Here is a 19869-nt window from a genome sequence, read left to right on the forward strand (position 1 = left end):
AAAGAGTTAAAGAAGAAACACTGTTTCAGACTGCATCACAATGCAGCCATGTGGGTTGCACCACCCTGGTGAATACCTAAGGCTCTACCCCTAACAATGTAACAGGTGCTCCAAGAAAAAGAAATATGGCCCAAATGAAAGAACAGATCAAACTCCAAAGATAGAACTAAGTGATAAAGAGATAGCCAACCTATCAAATGCAGAGTTTGAAACACTGGTAAGCAGGATGCTTACAGAAATGGTTGAGTATAGTTGCAAAATAGAGGAAAAAGTGAAGGCTATGAAAAGAGAAATAAATAAAAGTATACAGGGAACCAACAATGAAGGGAAGGAAACTGGGGCTCAAATCAATGTTTTGGAGTAGAAGGGAGAAATAAATATTCAACCAGAACAAAATGAAGAAATAAGAATCCAGAAAAAAAAGAGAGAGACTTAGGAACCTCCAGGACAAATTTAAATGTTTCAACATCTGAATCATAGGGGTGTCAGGAGAAGAGGAAGAGCAAGACATTGAAAACTTATTTGAACACATAATGAAGGAGAACTTCCCTAATCTGGCAAAAGAAATAGACTTCCAGGAAGTCCAGGAAGCCCAGAGAGTCCCAAAGAATTTGGACCCAAGGAAACACACACTAAGGCACATCATAATTACATTCCCCAAGATTAAAGAGAAGGAGAGAATCATAAAAGCAGCAAGAGAAAAGGAAACAGAGGAATTACCTACAAAGGAATTCCTATAAGACTGTCAGCTGGTTTCTCAAAAGAAATCTTGCAGGAAAGAAGGGGCTGGAAAGAAGTATTCCAGGTCATTAAAGTCCAGGGCCTACATCCAAGATGACTCTATCCAGCAAAGCTATCATTTAGAATGGAAGGGCAGATAAAGTGCTTCCCAGGTAAGGCTGAGTTAAAGGAGTTCATTATCACCAAATCCTTAATATATGAAATGTTAAAGGGACTTATCTAAGAAAAAGAAGGTCAAAAATATGAACAGTAAAATGACAACAAACTCACAACTATCAACAACTGAACCTAAACAAAATAAAAAGTAACTAAGCAAACTGCTAGAATAGGAAGAGAATCACAGAAATGGAGATTACTTGGAGGCTTACCAGTGGGGAGTGGGAGCGGGGGGGAATGGGGGAAAAAGTACAGGGAATAAGAAGTATAAATGGTAGGTACTAAATAGACAGAGAAAGGTTAAGAATAGTATAGGAAATGGAGAAGCTAAAGAACTTAAATGTACAACTCATAGACATGAACTAAGGAGAAGGATGCTGGTTGGGGTATGTAGGGCAGAGGGGAATAAAAGGGAGAAAAAATATGAGACCAACTGTAATACCATAATCAATAAAATATACTTAAAAAAGAATACAACATGGGACATTTATCCAAAGAAAAGATTTCACACAATGATTCTATCAGATAAATAATCAGAATGCAATTCTTAACGAAAAATTTGCTAATCTTTTCAGAAGCAGTTTGAGTTGTGAGTTGTCAGATACCACCTACTTTCTTATAACACATCCTATTCTAATATATAGACCTATATAGACCTAATTGGCAATTAATTTTCATACTGCTATACTGTCAGACTTACATTAAAAGATGGCCCTTTTTTGCCTTCTGTCTTAATAGCTGTATCTTAACTAATCAATTATCCTTTGTGTAACAGTTTCTAGTGTCTTAATTTGTTATGTGATTAAATACTCACAAACTTGTGAGGGGGGAACTAGTAATGTGCAAAAATTTTATGACAAGAAATTGTGCTGAAATGATAGTTATAATTTATTAACAGATTAATATGTGCTAAGTGTATTTGTTATATGATCTGGTTTTCTCATTTTGGCAACTCCACAAAACAATTACTACTCTCCATCCTTTTTTGAGATAAGTAGATTGAGAATCGAGAAACTTAAGTAAATTTTCAAAAATCACAAACAAATGGGTGGTCAGGAAAGACTAAACTCATGGCTTCTTGAATCTATGTCCCAGGGTGTTTCCGTTACACCAGGCTGTCTTTCTGCTACCTAGTGATAGTATAGAATGAACTTGTTGCAAGAAAAAGGTTTGCTTGGCCCAAAATAACTCCCACTGGAGCTTTGTGCTGTTCCTGAAATCTTCCCGACCATCTTAATTTATTTGGGTTTGTAAGCGAAGATATCCTCTAAGTTATTTTCTGTTTGACTCCGAGGGGTTGGTTGATTTCTTAACAGAAAACAGAGCTCTGAATGGATGAAACACAAGAGAGGTATATATATATATATATATATTTCAGAAAACGGAGAGAAAAAGGAGCAGGAAAGAGAAAATACAGTTTTTGGAAATACCAGAATAAGGGAATCTGTACAAAAAGGCACATGAAAGGAGAAGTATGAAGAGGTCTCTGGGAGTCTATTTATTTAATAATTAGTAATTGAGAACCTACTGTGTGCCAATCATTGTTATCATCCATTTAATTGAACAAAGCATACAAAATTGTGTTCGTCCTTGTGGAGCTCTTATTCTTGTAGGGAAAGACAGATAATAAATGATAAACATATTAAACCACTAAGTCATATGGTATTTAGAAAGTGAGAAATATTGCAGAGCAAAAAATTACACCTTAGTAAGAGGAAAATAAGTAGTGCTGGGAATGGGAGTTGCAATTGTAAATAGATCAGTCAGGATGAGCTTCATTTAAGAAAGTGACACTAAAGCAGACTTGAAGACAGTAGGGGGTTCACCATATGCATATCTAAGCACAAAGCATTGCAGGTGAGGGAACAACTAGTGCATTGGTCCTAGGTCTGGATCATGCCTGAAGTTTTCATGAAACAGCATAGAGGCCAGTGTAGATAAAATACAAGTGGTTGAGTAGCAGGAAATGAAGTCAGAGACATTGAGTAAACCCCATAATATAGGGCTTTGTAGGCTGTTGCAAAGACTTTGAAATGATTAGAAAGTAAGCTCCAGCAAGGCAAGGGCCATGTCTAATTTGCTCATCATGAATACCTAGTTGCTTATACCCAGTGCCTGGTACAAATAGACATTCAATGATTATTTTATGAATGAATGACAGTTATCTATTCTCAGGGAGCTCCTGTTTTTCTGGTGAGAAGTAGACTAGCACAAGATACAACATAATGGGTTATTATAGGTTATGTGGTAAATGTTATTATTATCCCAGTTTTACCAGAAAAAAAGACTGATGACCAGAGAAGTTTTAATAGTCTAGGGGTTTTCAATGTTTAAAAGCATTATCTTTTCTTCAAACAAGTTTACATAGAACTCAATGTAGAAAATAGATCACATGGAGATGCTTTGGTTGAAAGATTGTGTAACTGATACTTGGTCTCACTTTCGTCCTATGAGGCTATCCTTTAGGTATCACCTGAAGTTTTTGGTGGTCCTATATCATTTAGCGTAAAGAGTGACAAAGTGTTGTCTTGGCAAAGAGTTGTGATTACGATATGGGTTTCTCCTGAAAGGTGCATTTACACGTGTTGGCTGTTGTCATGTTTTATTTGACAATCTAAGGGAAAAGAGGTCAGTGTCCCTCACTCAGTGGTCAGGTATTGCATTTTTAAACAATTTTTTATTCCATGGAGATGGGGCTTTATTTGGGGACTCTTGGGAGGGGAGGGAAGAGCTAGGACTGGTGGGTATGTGGAGGGAAGGGCTTCTCAACCCGCTTTTTAATTTAGTGCATGCTGCCTGGAGGTTAAAATGAGTGAGAACAGCTGCAGAAGTGAGAGGAGAGGAGAAGGAACGGTCCTGGAATGGACACTTTCCTTAGGGAAGGATGCCAGGACCAGGGTATGGGACTGGGGGTGAGGAGGGAAGTTGCCCTTCATATACCGAGGCTCAACGAAGGTCAGTGCTTGATGCTAGCTTCCCAAACTCCCCACCACCCACCCTATCCCAGCTTCTGGCCCAGAGGCCTACCCTGCCAGCTCCCTTCACTTCCTGTGGAGAGGAGGGGAATGACGGTATGGGGAATGGTGGCTTCCTCTGCCTCGGGTCCCTGACCTAGAATTCCTCATTCAGCCCGCCCTGAAGTCCCAGGCCAAATCCAGAGGTCAGGAAGGCAGGGTGCAGGCAGGGGAGCAGCTGTGCTCTTCATCTCCCTGCTGACACTCTGCTGCTCTGCTGCTCCTCACATGAGGTTGCAACTCTTGGCTGGATCCTTGTGTATCTCATATTGGCTCCTTTTCCAGAGTCTGGCTGTCCTCACTGCTGAGCAGATTGCTCCAGTCCCTGGCGTGAGTCAGTACCGTGCAGCTGCCTATGACTGCAGCCAAGGGAGGCCACTGTGGCCATGTGGAAGACATCCCGGATACTGCCCTCAGAGGACCGGAGGAGCACTCCATGTAGGACAGGCCCCACCTGCTTGGCCAGCACAGTGTTCTGCTCACATGTAACAGGGATAAATCTCTGCTTGGACAGCTCCTTCAGTGTGGCCAGGTCGTCCACACAACCAGTATACAGCCAACCAGCACAACCTTGGCATTGGGGCAAAACTCCTGAGTCTCCCTTTGCCTCTTCTTGAGGAAACAGTCCAGTGTTTCTGGTCAGCTAATTTCAAAGCAAATGAGCACAGCATTTGAATTAGCTAGGCCAGGGGCTGGAGGTTGTCACTGCAAGGGGAACCTGAAGTGTCCCACAAGTTGAGCTCAATGTGGTACATATCTATCTCAAAGCTCCACTGTGGTTCTCAAGCAAGGCGGGGACAGGACACCTGGTTTAGGCATCCCTGGGGAACACCTGCAGCAGTGTCCTCTTGCCACACTCCAAGTCCCCCACCACCAAGATTTTGAGTGGCCTCTTGAGCGGTCACTCTGCTCTTCCATGGTCCCAGCTATGCCCTGGCTCCCCATGCGACCCCCTTCCGGGCCTTGCTGCCAACACTGGCATCCCTGGCCGGCACCAAGTCCCCAACGCCGCGGGGGTGCCTCCTCTGCAGGTTGAAAATTGCTGGTCTAACTCTTAGTGTCACATTTCTCCTTACTACTTTTCTTTTTTCAGTACCTGTTAATCAAATTCTCCTACAGAACAGAGCTCCAATGGCCTAATTTATTGTGCCATTGTTGCTGGGATGGATATTCTGGTTATACCCAGACTGAGATTCTCACTGAATGAAATAGTGAAATTGACTTCATATAAACTCAAATAAGATGAACAGGTTATGCAAACCTTAATGTTGACCTCTGACTATTTATAAAATTACCCTTTGAAATCATGTAATACTGATTTTTAGACATTTCTCCTCTACAGTTTGTTGACAAATCCCACAGAGAATGTGTAAATAAAATGGGAATGTAATTAAGGAAGGGGGAGGACAATGTTTAGTAGGAAGCAAAAACTAAGTCTCCTTTCCTATAGGTAGCAATAAAATCTTCCCAATCAGTTATTTCATTTGATGCCCAATTAAATTTTAAAACAATCACCCAAAATGTGATTCCATTATTAAATACTTGGCCAAAGCCACAACTGATTACTATGTTGTCATGGAAACACAGTACCACTGAGTGATATAATCATGTCTTTTTTTTTTTTTTAAGGAAATGGCCAAGATAGATGTGGGAGGAGGTGAGTTTCAACTCTAGTATGCACTATGACTGCAAGTAAGCAGCCGACCTTTAATTTTGATACTATATTCCTTGAGGAAAGAGGAGTGGTAGACTTGAAAGCTAAAGTTAGGTGTATAATGCAGGGTGTACAGCTTCTGAGAGGGAGAGCTATTGGATTGAATGGTGGCTCTAGAAACAAAGCCAAATCTGGCTAATCTGCCCAGCGTTAGTTTGTGACTTCATTCCTTCTCAGGCTTAATGGTTCTAAAACACCAAATAGTACCAGAGATTTAATGAACTTCTTGAGACAGGCTTCTGAGATTAATGTCCTTTTCCTATGACCAGTAGCTTGTTGATTATGGCTGGTTCCCTGCAAATTTGCACATGTAACTTTATTTTCTCATGTTGCAGAGTTTCTGTCCATTATGTGGATAATTTAAAGGGAGATCTAGACTTTAGAAAAGATTCTACCAGTTTTGTAAATTTAGCAGCTCATTTAATCCTTTCCCTCATCTGTTATATATACTCACACTAATAAAAAGTAGTGTAAATGAGGCTGTCTGGACTCCCCTGGAAAGAAAAGACATGATTTACACACACACACACACACACACACACACACACCCCAGGAAGGAACTCACATCTGTTTCCTGTCATACTTCAGTGTTCAGAGGCCCTGGGGGAGAGGAAGAGAGGAGCACATATTTCCCAACTCTAAACCACTGACCTAGTTATCCATCTTATGAGTGTAAATATATTTGTGCAGCTTGTGTCTGGATTTGAATCAAACAGAAATCTTGTCTACTGTGCCTTCCTAATCACACTCAAAAAAGTTACAAGGATAGAGTAGGTCAAATGTTTATGTCCAGCACTCAGAGATGTAAACAGAAAGGATTTACTCTGGGATTGCTGAGTGGATCCCTGACTGCCCTTCCTCTACCTTGGATTTCACCACTCAATATCACTTTTGGACTACGGTTTTGTAAGAGCACTTAATTTTCATATTCTCAAAGCCCCAAGGTAAGGCCAATGGATTTTAATTTCAGAAAAAGACATTTGATCTAAATATTTAATCAAACAAGCAAAAAAATTAACAAATAAAAAACCCTTCTGCCCTGGCTGGTGCGGCTCAGTGGATTGAGTGCTGGCCTGTGAACCAAAGGGTCACTGGTTCAATCCCCAGTCAGGGCACATGCCTGGGTTGCAGGCCAGGTCCCTGGTTGGAGACGTGCAAGAGGCAACCACACACTGATGTTTCCCTTTCTCCCTCCCTTCCCCTCTGTCTAAAAATAAATAAATAAAATCTTTTAAAAAAACCCTTCTAACAATTAATGTGATGGGAAGTACTACATTGGCCATTCTCAAAGTTATTCCAGTTCAGCCCCTTAGAACTCTTTCTACTGCATTTTCACAAAAGTTGTAATATATGAATCTGACCTTTCAAACAGATTTATTTATCTTTGGGGAGACCTTACAGAGAAAGAAGCCATCTGCATTAGCTGGAAGACTGCTTCAGTCTTTAACTCCTTGCTAACATTGCTAAATTCTGTTCAGCTTAGAAGGCTTTTTTACTAAGTACATGCTTTATTCCATGCCAAAGAAAGACAATGCAGGGGAGACAGACAGGTAAGAAATAACTACCTCTACCCAGCAAAAGCTGTCAATCTAATAACAAGTTAATGGGTTAATAAAAGTCCAGTGTGAGTCACAGAGACAAACTATAGAAAGAGTTAAAAAAAGAAGTAAATTTATTCATCTCATTTTGCCTGTGCTATTGCCATTGTTCTTTCCCCATTGCTTACCCTTTTTTGCCCGTTCAAACAAAACCTCAGGTCCCACTTCTTCCAAAAGGCTTTTCATAATTATTTCAGTATCAGCCATTATCCTCACTCCTAATGTTATGGGTTGGATTGTGTCCCCCCAAAAGACATGTTGAAATCCTAACTCCAGGAATCTGTGAATTATGTGGAAACGAGGTCTTTGCAGATATAATCAAGTTACACTGAGGTCATACTGGAGTAGGGTGGGCCCTAAACCTAATATGACTGGTGGTGTCCATATAAGAAGATAGGGATATGAGTATGAGGACAAAGATACACAGGGAGAACGCCACGTGAAGATAGAGGAAAATATTGAAGTGGTGAGTCTACAAGCCAAGAAACAGTAAGCATTGCCAGTAACCACCAGAAACTAGAAGAGAAACATGGAACAGATTTCCCCGCAGAGTGCTCAGAAGGAATCAACCTTGCCAACTCCTTGATTTCAGACTTATATCCTCCAGAATTACTAGAGGATAGGATTCTGTTTTAAGCCACCAAGTTCGTGATACTTTATTATGGCATCCCTGGGAGACTAATATATTAACATCTCTCTTTTTTTTACTACATACTTTAGCACTTAAGTAGCACATATACTAGGAGCTTAGCAAGAGAATATCAGCACTAGAAAAAATGGGTAACATTATTGAGTACGTACTCTGTTCCAGATACCATACTAATCATTTTACATGATTAATTTTTATAACAACCTTATGATTTATGTACTATTATCTCTATTTTTTGGAATGAGGAAACAGATTAAATAACTGACCCAAAGGCTAGTGAGGGTTGAAGCTGGGACTCAACTCACTTTATTTTTTTCTTTCTTTTTTATTGTTATTCAAGTATAGTTGTCTCCATTTTTCCACTTTAAATCATGATGCTAAAATGCTTTCAATAATGCCTTGTAAGAGGGGAATAGCTATTGGGTTTTTACTGTTAGCTCCATATTCTAACAGTTTTCAGAAAATTGTAGGGGCTCAAAATATTTTTATAATAACACTATTGAATAATTAGAAAATAAACAACAACGAAAGACCTCAAGCCCTATCACTGTAATAAAAATTGTTGTTGTTGGTAGAGGGTCTTGCTTTCCAATAAAATAAAATACATTAAAATTGGTGGGATCAACTCTGTGTTGGGATGTTGTCTGTGAGAAGACATTGCCTGGTTACAGGGAGTTGTGGGAACCAAGAAGCAATGTCTACAAGGGCATGGAATTTATAGGGTAATGCAGGGCCTATGGTATGTACACATATATTCCATAATTTGATTTAAATTATTTTAAATGAAATTATTTTAACTTAACTTAAATTTCTGAGATGTACATGAAGTTGCAAGAAATCATACAGAAAAATCCCTCGTATACTTTGCCCAGTTTCCCCCAATGGTAATGTATTGCAGAACTATTGTATAAAATCACAACCAGGGTGTTAACATGGATACAATGCACCCATCTTTCTTAGCAACCTCCAGTTTTACTTGTAGTCATTTGTGTATTTATATGTGTCTGCATAATAAGTATTCTACAGCTTTATACCTGTGTGGATTTCCTTTTCAATCACAAAAATTAAAATACAGACCTGTCTTATTTTGGATATCTAGCAAGACTCTCTCACACTACCTTTTATAGCCACACCAGCTTGAATCCTTAACTCCGGACAGTTGCTAATCTGTTCTTCTCTGTAATTTTGTCATTTCCAGAATTATATATAACTGTAATGAAATATTATGTAACTTTTTGACTTTATCTTTTTTTTCATTCAGCATAATTCCCTCAATGTTCATTTAAATTGTGGCATGTATCAATAGTTTATTCTTTTTTATTTCTGAATACTATTCCAAGGTATGGATACATCACATGCCTAGGATGTACCTATTTTTTTCAACTATTCATCTGTTGAATGGCAGGTAGACAATTCCCTGTTCTTGAATATTATGAACAATCCTGCTATGAATATTCATTTACAGACTCTTTTTCTGTGAACATAAGTTTTCATTTCTCAAGCATGAATGCCTCACAGTACAATTGTTGAGTAGTATAGTAATTGCATGTTTACTTTGATTAAAAACTGCAAAACTTTTCCAGAGTGACTGTACAATTAACATTCCCACCAGCAATGTATGAGTAATCCACTTTCTCTGCATCCTTGCCAGCATTTAATGCTGTCACTATTTTTTTAAATTTTAGTCATTTTGATTGTTGTGTGGTAATATCTCATTGTGGTTTTCATGTTTATTTCCCTGATTCTGAATGATTTTGTACATATTTTTATGTTATGTTCCTATATCTTTTGAAGGATCCTGGAGGAGAAAAAATGTCAGAGAAAAGATGAATTTGGAAGTAAGTGAGTTCTGATTTAGAACTACAAAAATGTGCAGGATTCAGAACTTTGGGAGCAGAGGGTGGGGAGGATGTCATTACTTTGACTGTAGTTACAATATATGAGTTAAATAAAACAAAAATGGTAAACTAAAATTTAAAGAAGGAAATGCTACATACCTACTCTGTGTAAGTCAATGAACAAACTAGCTCATTTAATTTTCACAGCCATCCTGCTATCATATAACAAAAATGCTATTGTTCTTTGTTTGCATTGTATTGTATTTTTCCATTACCTTTTAGGCCCCTTATATCCCCCCCCCCCCAGCAATCACCACCCTGTTGCCCATGTCCATGAGTCCTTTTCCTTTTTGCTCAATCCATCCAGCCCCTACCCCCCCACAGCTGTCACCTGCTTTCCATCTGTGAGTTTGTCCCCATTTTCCTTGTCAGTTCAGTTTGTTCATTACATTCCACATATAAGTGAGATCATATGGTATTTGTCTTTCTCTGACTGGCTTATTTTACTTAGCATAATGTTGTCCAGATCTATCCATACTGTAGCAAAGGGTAAAACTTTTCCTTTTTTACAGCTGAGTAGTATTCCATTAAAAAAATGTCCTATAGTTGTTTTATCCACTCATCTACTGATAGATACTTGGGCTGCTTCCATATCTTGGCAATTTTAAATAATGCTTCAGTGAACATAGGTGTGCTTATGTTCTTTCAAATTAATGTTTTGGGTTTCTTTGCATATATTGCCAGAAGTGGGATAGCTGGGTAAAAAAGCGGATCAATTTTTACTTTTTTGAGGTGTCTCCATACTGCTTTCCACAGTGGCTTCACCAGTCTGCATTCCCACCAACAGTGCACAAGCATTCCCCTTTCTCCACAATCTTGCCAGGACTTGTCGTTTGTTGATTTATTGATAATAGCCATTCTTACAGGTGAGAGGTGGTATCTCATTATGGTTTTAATTTGCATTTCTCTGATGATTAGTGACATTGAGCATCTTTTCGTATGTCTATTGGCCATCTGTATGCCCTCTTTGGATAAGTGTGTATTCAGGGTTTTTGTCCATTTTTAATTGTTTGGGGTTTTTTTGGTGTTGAGTTTTGTAAGTTCTTTATAAATTTTGCATATTAACCCCTAATCAGATGTATCAGTCAATATGTTCTCCCATTCTGTGGGTTGTCTTTTTATTATGTCAATGATCTTCTTTGCTGTGCAAACACTTTTTAGTTTGATGTAGTCCCATTTGTTTATTCTTCTTTTGTTTCCCTTTCCTGGGGAGATATATGCAATAAAAAATTGCTACACACAGTTTCCGAGATTTGCTATATTGTTCTGATCATGAAAATGTTTTTTTGTAGTGATTGTTTTGCAATTGCTTTCCAGAAAACTTGTGCCAGTTTACATTTCATCAGTATGAAAGGATGCTCATTTCACCACACCTTTGAAAATATTGTATTAATATTTTTGGAATCTTGGGTAATTTGAAAAGAGAAAAATGACAAAAATATCAAAAGGCTTCAAATAATTCATAACCCATAACATTTGACAAAGAAATTTACCTTCTAAGAAGTTGTTCAAAGAGAAAAGTCAGAATCCTAATAAACATTAATTTGGAAAGCCACTCATCACATAATTATTTGTAATAGCAACGTTGGAAACCTAAAGGACAAAAAATAGGACAAAGCTCAAATAAATTATGATTTATTCCCTTAATGAAATATTATGGATTCTTTCCACTCTTTGCTTCTAGTTCCATCCATTTAATTCCTACATTTTTATTGTTAGTAGGGATGGGAAATTTCATGCTTTTTAGTCATTTAGATTTTGTTCTTCTGTAAACTTCTTGTGCTCTTTGCTCATTTTCTTTTGAAGTGATTAGTGTTTTTCTTATTGGTTGAATTAAGATAGGTTTGATTATTCCCATTTTGCAGATGAGGAAACTGAGACCTAGAAAGATTATATAACCTGCTCAAGGTCACATTTATAATAAAAGTAATTCAAAGTCAGTTCTGCCTAACTCTAAATGCCTGTTCTTTCTACCATGCTATGTCTCCTTTAAAGACAGTTGTCTTTGCCAGTGAGGGACAACTGAATTGTCCAACCTAGTTGGCTTACTGCTTAGTAGATATTTCCACAATTCATCATCTATATACATGTCCAAGCCACATAGTTGTTCCTGTGTACTTAACGAGGATGGTCCATATTATTGCTGGCCTTGTTAAAAGCCGAAATACTGAAAAGAATGGGACTTTAATCCAATGCTGGCCAGAATTAACTTTCTGGTTAGTCCTCCAGGACTTTGCCTCAACAATTTTCTATCCGCACTTTGCATTCTCTTACTGACCAGAGTAATTAAGTTCAGTTACAAAAACAACTCAGAATCCAGGCAGAAAGTTTGGAATGGTTTTTGTTCTATCTGATACCTAATCACTAGTTTAACTGACTTTTTTCATGTTTCAGTCTGTTTTCTGGCATAGTGCTCAAGCAGCTGGAATTAGAATTTGTGGTTGAGGACAATGAGCAAATTTGAATCTAACCAAAGGCTTAAGGTTAAGGTTGTGTGTTAGATGGAGTAATGATATGCTTTAAAGAGTGACAATTCTTTGGAACCAACAATGCTGTTAATCAGCTTGATGCACAGGAAGTTTATAAAATAAAAGATAGACTCAAATCTTAAAATAAACAACCACACTAAGTTTAATTCCTCCCTTCGTATGTTTTTGAGTCCACTGCATATGAAACAAATATATATATGCATGAAAACAAAACCAGTCACTGCACTGAACCCAAAATTCCCTATTAAGTTTCCTGCTATGGGGGTGCAATAAATACAATATTTGGTCATCCATTACCACATCAAAAGTCCACTGGCTAATTCTCAGTAACTGATATTTAATTAGTATCTAAGGAAACAAGAAATTCCTGTTTGAAAAAAATCAAATAAACGGAAAAAACAAATTGCAATTAATGTGCACATTTTTCCTGGCACTGTGTCCTCTGAATAAATGTGGTGCTACGATCCAAACCTCTTTCCTCCTTGTGTGTGTCTGTCTCTCTTTCCTTCCTTTCACTGAATACGGTTTAAATAAAGATACATGTACTGGAACCCTGAAATGGGGAGCCCTGCTTTCACCAGACAAAGGAGAAAAAATTAAGTATTTATACAGATGTGTACAGTACGGCATTCAGGGTCTTTGCCAAAGAGAGACTATAGATTGGAAGTTGGCCATCCTCAGAAGGAAGTTACTTATTTTTGCCCTCAAGAATAGAGAAAGTACTCTAAAAATTACTTAGATGGCAGAAGATTGACCTGTGACATAAAAGGACATAGGGTTATAGAAAAGAGATGCAAATAAATAGATATACAAACAAACAAACCATCTAGTGAGCACTAGATGGAAATTGTGCTAAATATAGTATTAATATCTCATTTAATCCTCACAAAACTCTAAATGGCAGATATTAGTAGACTCATTTTAATCCTAGGAAACTGAGGCTAAAAGAAGTTATTTGACCAATATCACCCCAGTAAGAAGAGATATAGCTGGATATTGAACTTAGGATTACAAAGTTCTGCTTATTACACTGTACAATTTTAATGCAGGGATGACTAATTTTACTTTCAATTTTATTTAATTTGAAAATAAAAGAAATACCATCATTAATTCTATCACTTATTCTATAGTACTTTTACTTTCTTTTTACCATCTTTTAAAAAATTAAGAATTAATATGGAGACTTCGTATTTTTGACTCTGTTTACCCATTTTGCCCACGCTCGACTATAACTTCTAGCAACCACCAATCTGTTCTGTGTTCCTATGAGTTTTTTATTATTATTCCATATGTGAGTGAGATCATATGGTATGTTTTTATGATTTATTTTACTTAAGATAATATCAAGTTCCATCCATGTTTTTGCACATGGAAAGATTTACTTCTTTTTTATGGCTGCATAATATTTCATTATGAATACAGGGTGGGGAAAAGTAGGTTTACAGTTGTAAGTACATGAAACATAGTTTATTCTTGTATTATTATTTACTAATTATTATATTATTTTCCATGTGAACAACTGTAAACTTATTTCACCAATTTTCCCACTTTCTATGTTCCACCTCAGGTAAACAGGAATGTGTTCTTTATATGCATGATCCCAGATTGTGAAAAATTAATTTATTTTCCAGTGACAGTTGACATACAATATTAGTTTCAGGTGTAAAATATAGTGATTAGACATTTATATTCCTTATGGAGTGATTAGCCAGATAAGTCTATAATCTATCTGATACCATACATAGTTATTATAATATCATTGATTACATTTTCAATGCTGTACTTTCCGTTTTCAACTAATATATTTATTATTTTATATTTAAGTTTAAAATTTTTTTCAATTATAGTTTATAGTCAATATTATTTTATATTAGTCTCAGGTATACAACATAATGGTTAGACAACCATATACTTTACAAATTGATTCTCCCGATATTACCAGTACCCACCTGGCACCACACATAGTTATTACAGTATTTTTGATTATATTCCCTAAGCTGTACTTCATGTCATCATGACTATTATGCAAATACCAATCTGTACTTCTCAATCCCTTCATGATTTTCATCCGGCCCTCACCCCACCCCTCTCCTCTGGCAACCATCAGTCTCTGTATCTGAGTCTGTTTCTATTTTGTGTGTGTTTGTTTCTATTGAACTTTATTTTCACAGTGAAGTCATATGGGATTTGTCTTTCTCTGATTGACTTATTTTAATTAGCATAATAGCCTCTTGGTCCATCAGTGCTGTTGCAAACATGATTTCATTATTTTTATGGCTGAGTAATATTCCATTGTGTGTGTGTGTGTGTGTGTGTGTGTGTGTGTGTGTGTACCATTGCTTTTTTATTCACTTGTCTATTGATGAGCACTTTGGTTGCTTCCATATCTTTGCTATTGTAAATAAAGCTGCAGTGAACAAAGGAGTGAATGGTATATTCTTATGAATTACTTTTTCGGGTTTCTTTGGATATATACATAGAGTGGAATCACTGAGTCACAAGGTAGTCCCATTTTTAATTTTTGGGGGGACTCTCCATACTGTTTGCAATACTGGCTGGACCAGTCTGCATTCCCTTCAACAGTGTACAGGGATTCATTTTTGTCCACATCTTTGCCAGCACTTGTTTGTTGCTTTATTGATGATGGCCATTCTGACAGGTGTGAATGATATCTCACTGTGGTTTTAATTGGCTTTCTCCGATGATTAGTGATGTTGAGCACCATTTTATATAGCACCATTTTGTTCATTGTAGCATTATTTACAATAGCCAGGATTTGAAATCAGCCCAAATGCCCACCAGTAAGTGAGTGGATAAAATAGCTGTGGTACATTTTCACAATAGAATTCTACTTAGCTGTAAAAATGAAGGAAATCTTCTTACCTTTTGAGACTCAGATGGGAGTGAGAGTGCACTTAAGAAGTAGACAAAGATTGCCTTTTCTCCACATCCTTGGCAGCACTAGTTTGTTGATTTATTGATGATGACCATTCTGACAGGTGTGAGGTGATAGCTCATTGTGGTTTTAATTTGTATCTCTCTGATGATTAGTGATGTTGAGCATTATTCCTGTGTCTATTGGCCATCTGTATGTCCTCTTTGGTGAAGTACATATTCATGGTCTTTGCCCATTTTAAAATTGGCTTATTTGTCTTCCTGCTGTTGAATTGTAAAAGGCCTTTATGTATTTTGGAAATTAACCCCTTATTAGATGAATCATTTAGCAAATATGTTTTCCTGTATAGTGGGTTCTCTTTTCATTTCATTGATGGCCTCTTTTGCCATACAGTCTTTTGAGTTTGATATAGTCCCATTTATTTATTTTTTCTTTGTTTCTTTTGCCCTAGGAGATATAGCAACAAAAATATGCTAGTGCACTGCTGGTGGGAATGCAGACTGGTGCAGACACTATGGAAAACAGTATGAAATTTCCTCAAAAAACTAAAAATGGATCCACCTTTTGACCCAGTGATCCCATTTCTGGGAATATGTCCTAAGAAACCCGAAACACCAATCAGAAAAAGTATATGCACCCCTATGTTCACAGCAGCATTATTTACAATAGCCAAGATATGAAAACAACCCATCGGTAGATGAGAAGATCAAAAAGCTGTGGTAAATTTACACAATGGAATACCATGCAGCTATAAAAAAGGAACTCTTAACCTTTGTGACAGCATGGCTAGACCAGGAGATTATTATGCTAAGCAAAATAAGCCAGTCATAGAAAGACAAATACCATATGATCTCACTGACATGTGGACTTTAATGAACAAAATAAACTAAAGAACAAGAAAAACCAGAGGCATGGATACATGGACCAGACTGACAGGTCTCAGAGTGGAGTATTGTGCAGGTAACTTGAAGAGATTGGCCAAAGAACGTATATAGACATGTGCATATCCCATGGACACAGACAACAATGTGGTGAAACCTGGGGATTGGGGCCTGGGTGGAGGAGGGGAGAATAGGAATGGGGAACATTGTAATAGTGTCAACAATGATGACAACAACAACAACACCAAAAAGAAGTAGATACGGAGATGTTCCTTCTCCCTGTTCTGGAGTGAGGGCTGGCCTTAGGCAAACTTTTCAATGTGTGAAGTTGCTCTTTGGTATTTTCTCTTTTTCAGTCCCCTCCCATGATTCCCTGCCTCATTCCTTCAGCATCCTATATCTGTATACTACTCTCTACAGGTTGGGTGAGTGGGATGGGGAGAAACAAATAGGTCTTCTGTCCAGACTTAAAGTTTTTATATTCCAGAATTCTGTTTACTCCTCTCTTGAATTTCAAAATTTCACCCATACTTCCCTAACTTTTCCACCTTCAGGGTGGCAGAGCTCCATGAAAAAAAAAAAAAAGCTTTAGATGAAAGCAATGCGATTTAATGCATTCAGAAATGTAAGTGAGGAATTGCTTCTGAGCCTTCCTAGAAGGAATTGCAAGAGGATGCTTTGTTAAACCATATGGATTTTCATTTGGTGGGTTTTTTTGACTACATGACAAAATGAAGTGAAAACTTCAATGGAGCAGCGTGGGGAAAGACATATTTGGTTAAAGGTATAACCAATGGCAGTTCTACCTGGGAGTGGGTCCCAGTCAACTCCCTTAAACTGTACTTTTAATAGCTTCTTTTTTCCCTCATTCTCCACTTAAGTTATAGATTGCCCCAGAGCAGTCACATTTTTAAAATAGCAATGGTAGAGGGAGATCCTCTAGTGGGGTGACAAGGGGCTAGGTGAACTCCACTCAGAGTTTTTGCTTATATCAGTCTAAATCAGGGTTCTTTGTAAGCAGTGTATAAAAATTATGGACTGCTGTAGAGTCTTGGGGACAATGGGTAACAAGATTGGAAGTCTCAGGCTAGTTGAATGTCTTGGGAGGTCTTCTAGAGTTGGGGTGAAAGAGTTGCTATAGTTGCAAGGATTATTTTCTTCAAGAGGAGCAGCTAGCTCCTTCTCCATGGTGATCCTGGAATCTTTCACATCAGCATTGACAGCTCTTCCCCAGTCAAAAAGTTCCTATACTCTGTGTATATCGAGAGGGAAAGCAGAACAGTATGTGTGGCACCAGGGTAGGGGTGGGTTTAATTGTGATTTCATAAAGTACTTTACATGTCAACACAGTAAAGCCATCCTCCTGCTCAAATTTGTGACAGAAGAGTCTTGTATCTCAAAGTCACAATGGAAGACCGTACAACCTCACTTATAGCTGGAATCTAATGAACAAAATAAACTAATGAGAAAAATAGAACCAGAGACATGGAAACATGGAACAGACTGCAGCTACTGGGGAGGGGGGATGGTGGAAGGAAGGGGAAGGGATTAGTCAAAGAACATGTATGACTCATGGACATGGACAATGGAGAGGGGATTGACTGTGGGTGAGAGGGGTGGGTTGGGTGGAGGGGGGCAAAAAGGAAAACATTGGGGCAACTGTAATAGAATAAATGATAAAAAATCCCAGCTCTCTAACTATTGTAGAGGATGAAAGGCCTTCTACTTGGGAAGGATGGATGCAGTCTGTGACAGAGGATCAAGTCACTGCCAATTAGTCACCTAAATCTACAGTTTATTTAGGAATGGAGATCATGCCATTTCAGTTTAACGAGGACAGAGTTTAACTTAACCCACCTTTTATGTCCTCAGGAATCTTACCCATTTGTATGAGAAGAGCAGCTATGTAGAATAGTGCATATAGCACTGAACTGGGTGTCAAAAGAACCTAGTTTATCATTATAGGCTTACCATTGATTAATAAAAATACTAATAACAATAAGAAATATTTAACACTTTAGAGCATGCATTGTCTTTCCACCTACATACATGATCTTTTCAGAGTTACTGGGGTCCTCAGTGAAGTCACTTCTCTTTCCTGGACTTCAGTTTCCTTTTTAAAGGAGATGAATAGATGGATTTGGTTATTCTAAGGGCACTTTTAAAGCTAATACTGTAAAATCATTAAGATTACATTATCTGAATGTGATTGTGTCAGGGGATATGTGAAAGTAAAAAATGTAAATGGTAATGGGAAAATATAATAAAGATTAAATTTGAAAAATTGTAGTGTACAGCCCAGAATTTGCATAATTATATAATCTAGTGACAACTGTAATTGAACAACAATAAAAAATAAATCCTTGGTAAAATGTTAAAGACTTTTGCATTTTAACAGAACTCCAGAAAATGAACATGACAACTATGCACAAACCAATTAATTTGGATTGTTTATGCAGACTGAGAAAGCTGAGGCAAGGTTTGCTTGCATGAGGAGAGTGGATAATTTAGGGAAGGCAACCTACTCAGAGTTTCTCAAGTCAAAATATGTAGCCATCTTTTTTTTGTTTCTATACAAAGGCCACCTTTTTATAACCGTGTATATGTATAGGCAGGCATCACTCACTCACTCATTCATTCATTTTTTCATTTTTTATTGAAGTTATTGGCATGACACTGGTTAACAAAAGTGTGCAGGTTTCAGGTGCACAATTCAACAAAATATGTTTACACCGTATTGTGCGTTCACCACCCCAAGTAAGATTCCACTCATTATATATGTACTGAACTTCCACTATGAACAAGTATTGTGCATATACCAGGGATAGAGAGATGACTCAGAAGTAGATGCTACCTCAAGAAACTTAAAGCCCTGGCTGGCGTAGCTCAGTGGATTGAGCGCGGGCTGGGAACCAAAGTGTTGCAGGTTTGATTCCCAGCCAGGGTACATGCCTGAGTTGCAGGCCATAACCCCCAGCAACCGCACATTGATGTTTCTCTCTCTCTCTCTCTCTCCCCCTATAAATAAATAAATAAATAAATAAATATCTTAAAAAAGAATGCCAATTGTTTTTTTAAAGATTTTATTTATTTATTTATTTTTAGGGAGGGAAGGGAGGGAGATAGATAGATAGAGAGAGAGAGAGAGAGAGAGAGAGAGAGGGAGAGAGAGAGAAACATCAATGTGCGGTTGCTGGGGGTTATGGCCTGCAACCCAGGAATGTACCCTGGCTGGGAATCGAACCTGGGACACTTTGGTTCCCAGCCTGCGCTCAATCCACTGAGCTACGCCAGCCAGGGCAAGAATGCCAATTATTAAAAAAAAAAAGAAACTTAAAAGTTAGTCCCATCCTTACTTCTTACTACTAGAGCAACAAAAATCAGAGTTTTATTGGGTTGATAAATGGAATTGTAGACTAGTTACTCCAACAAGTTGCTAAGGTAATATCAACCCATCAGCGTACTTGCTTTGTTTTAGGTACTTATCAAAAAGACTGCATTTAGCTCAACTTTTCTGAATGTCAACTAAATATTCAGAAAAGAAAAAAAAGCAATGCCAAGATGGGAACATAAATCACATATAGTAGGATCTTTATTATTATAGGCTTCATGTTTCCCTAAATATACAATAACTTTGTGTGGACAAAACCTGATCCAACATCCAAAGCCATAAAGTACATGTTAGTTCTAAATGGCAGCATTTTAAAATGTATATGTGTATGTGTGTGTGTGTATATATTCAGAATCTTTCTTAACTAAATAACTCAATAGTTGTGTTTCATCCTATCTGAAAATAAGGAAGAAAGAATATCGCTAATTCCTTTCATTCGTCT

General features: G+C 37.6%; 1 pseudogene; it reads right to left on the reverse strand.

Moving 5' to 3' along the window:
- Positions 1 to 4135: 4135 nt before the first annotated feature.
- LOC114504911 overlaps positions 4136 to 19869 on the reverse strand; it is a 49731-nt pseudogene continuing 33997 nt past the window's right edge.

Source organism: Phyllostomus discolor, chromosome X (assembly GCF_004126475.2).
Source record: "Phyllostomus discolor isolate MPI-MPIP mPhyDis1 chromosome X, mPhyDis1.pri.v3, whole genome shotgun sequence".
NCBI classification, from domain to species: Eukaryota; Metazoa; Chordata; class Mammalia; order Chiroptera; family Phyllostomidae; genus Phyllostomus; species Phyllostomus discolor.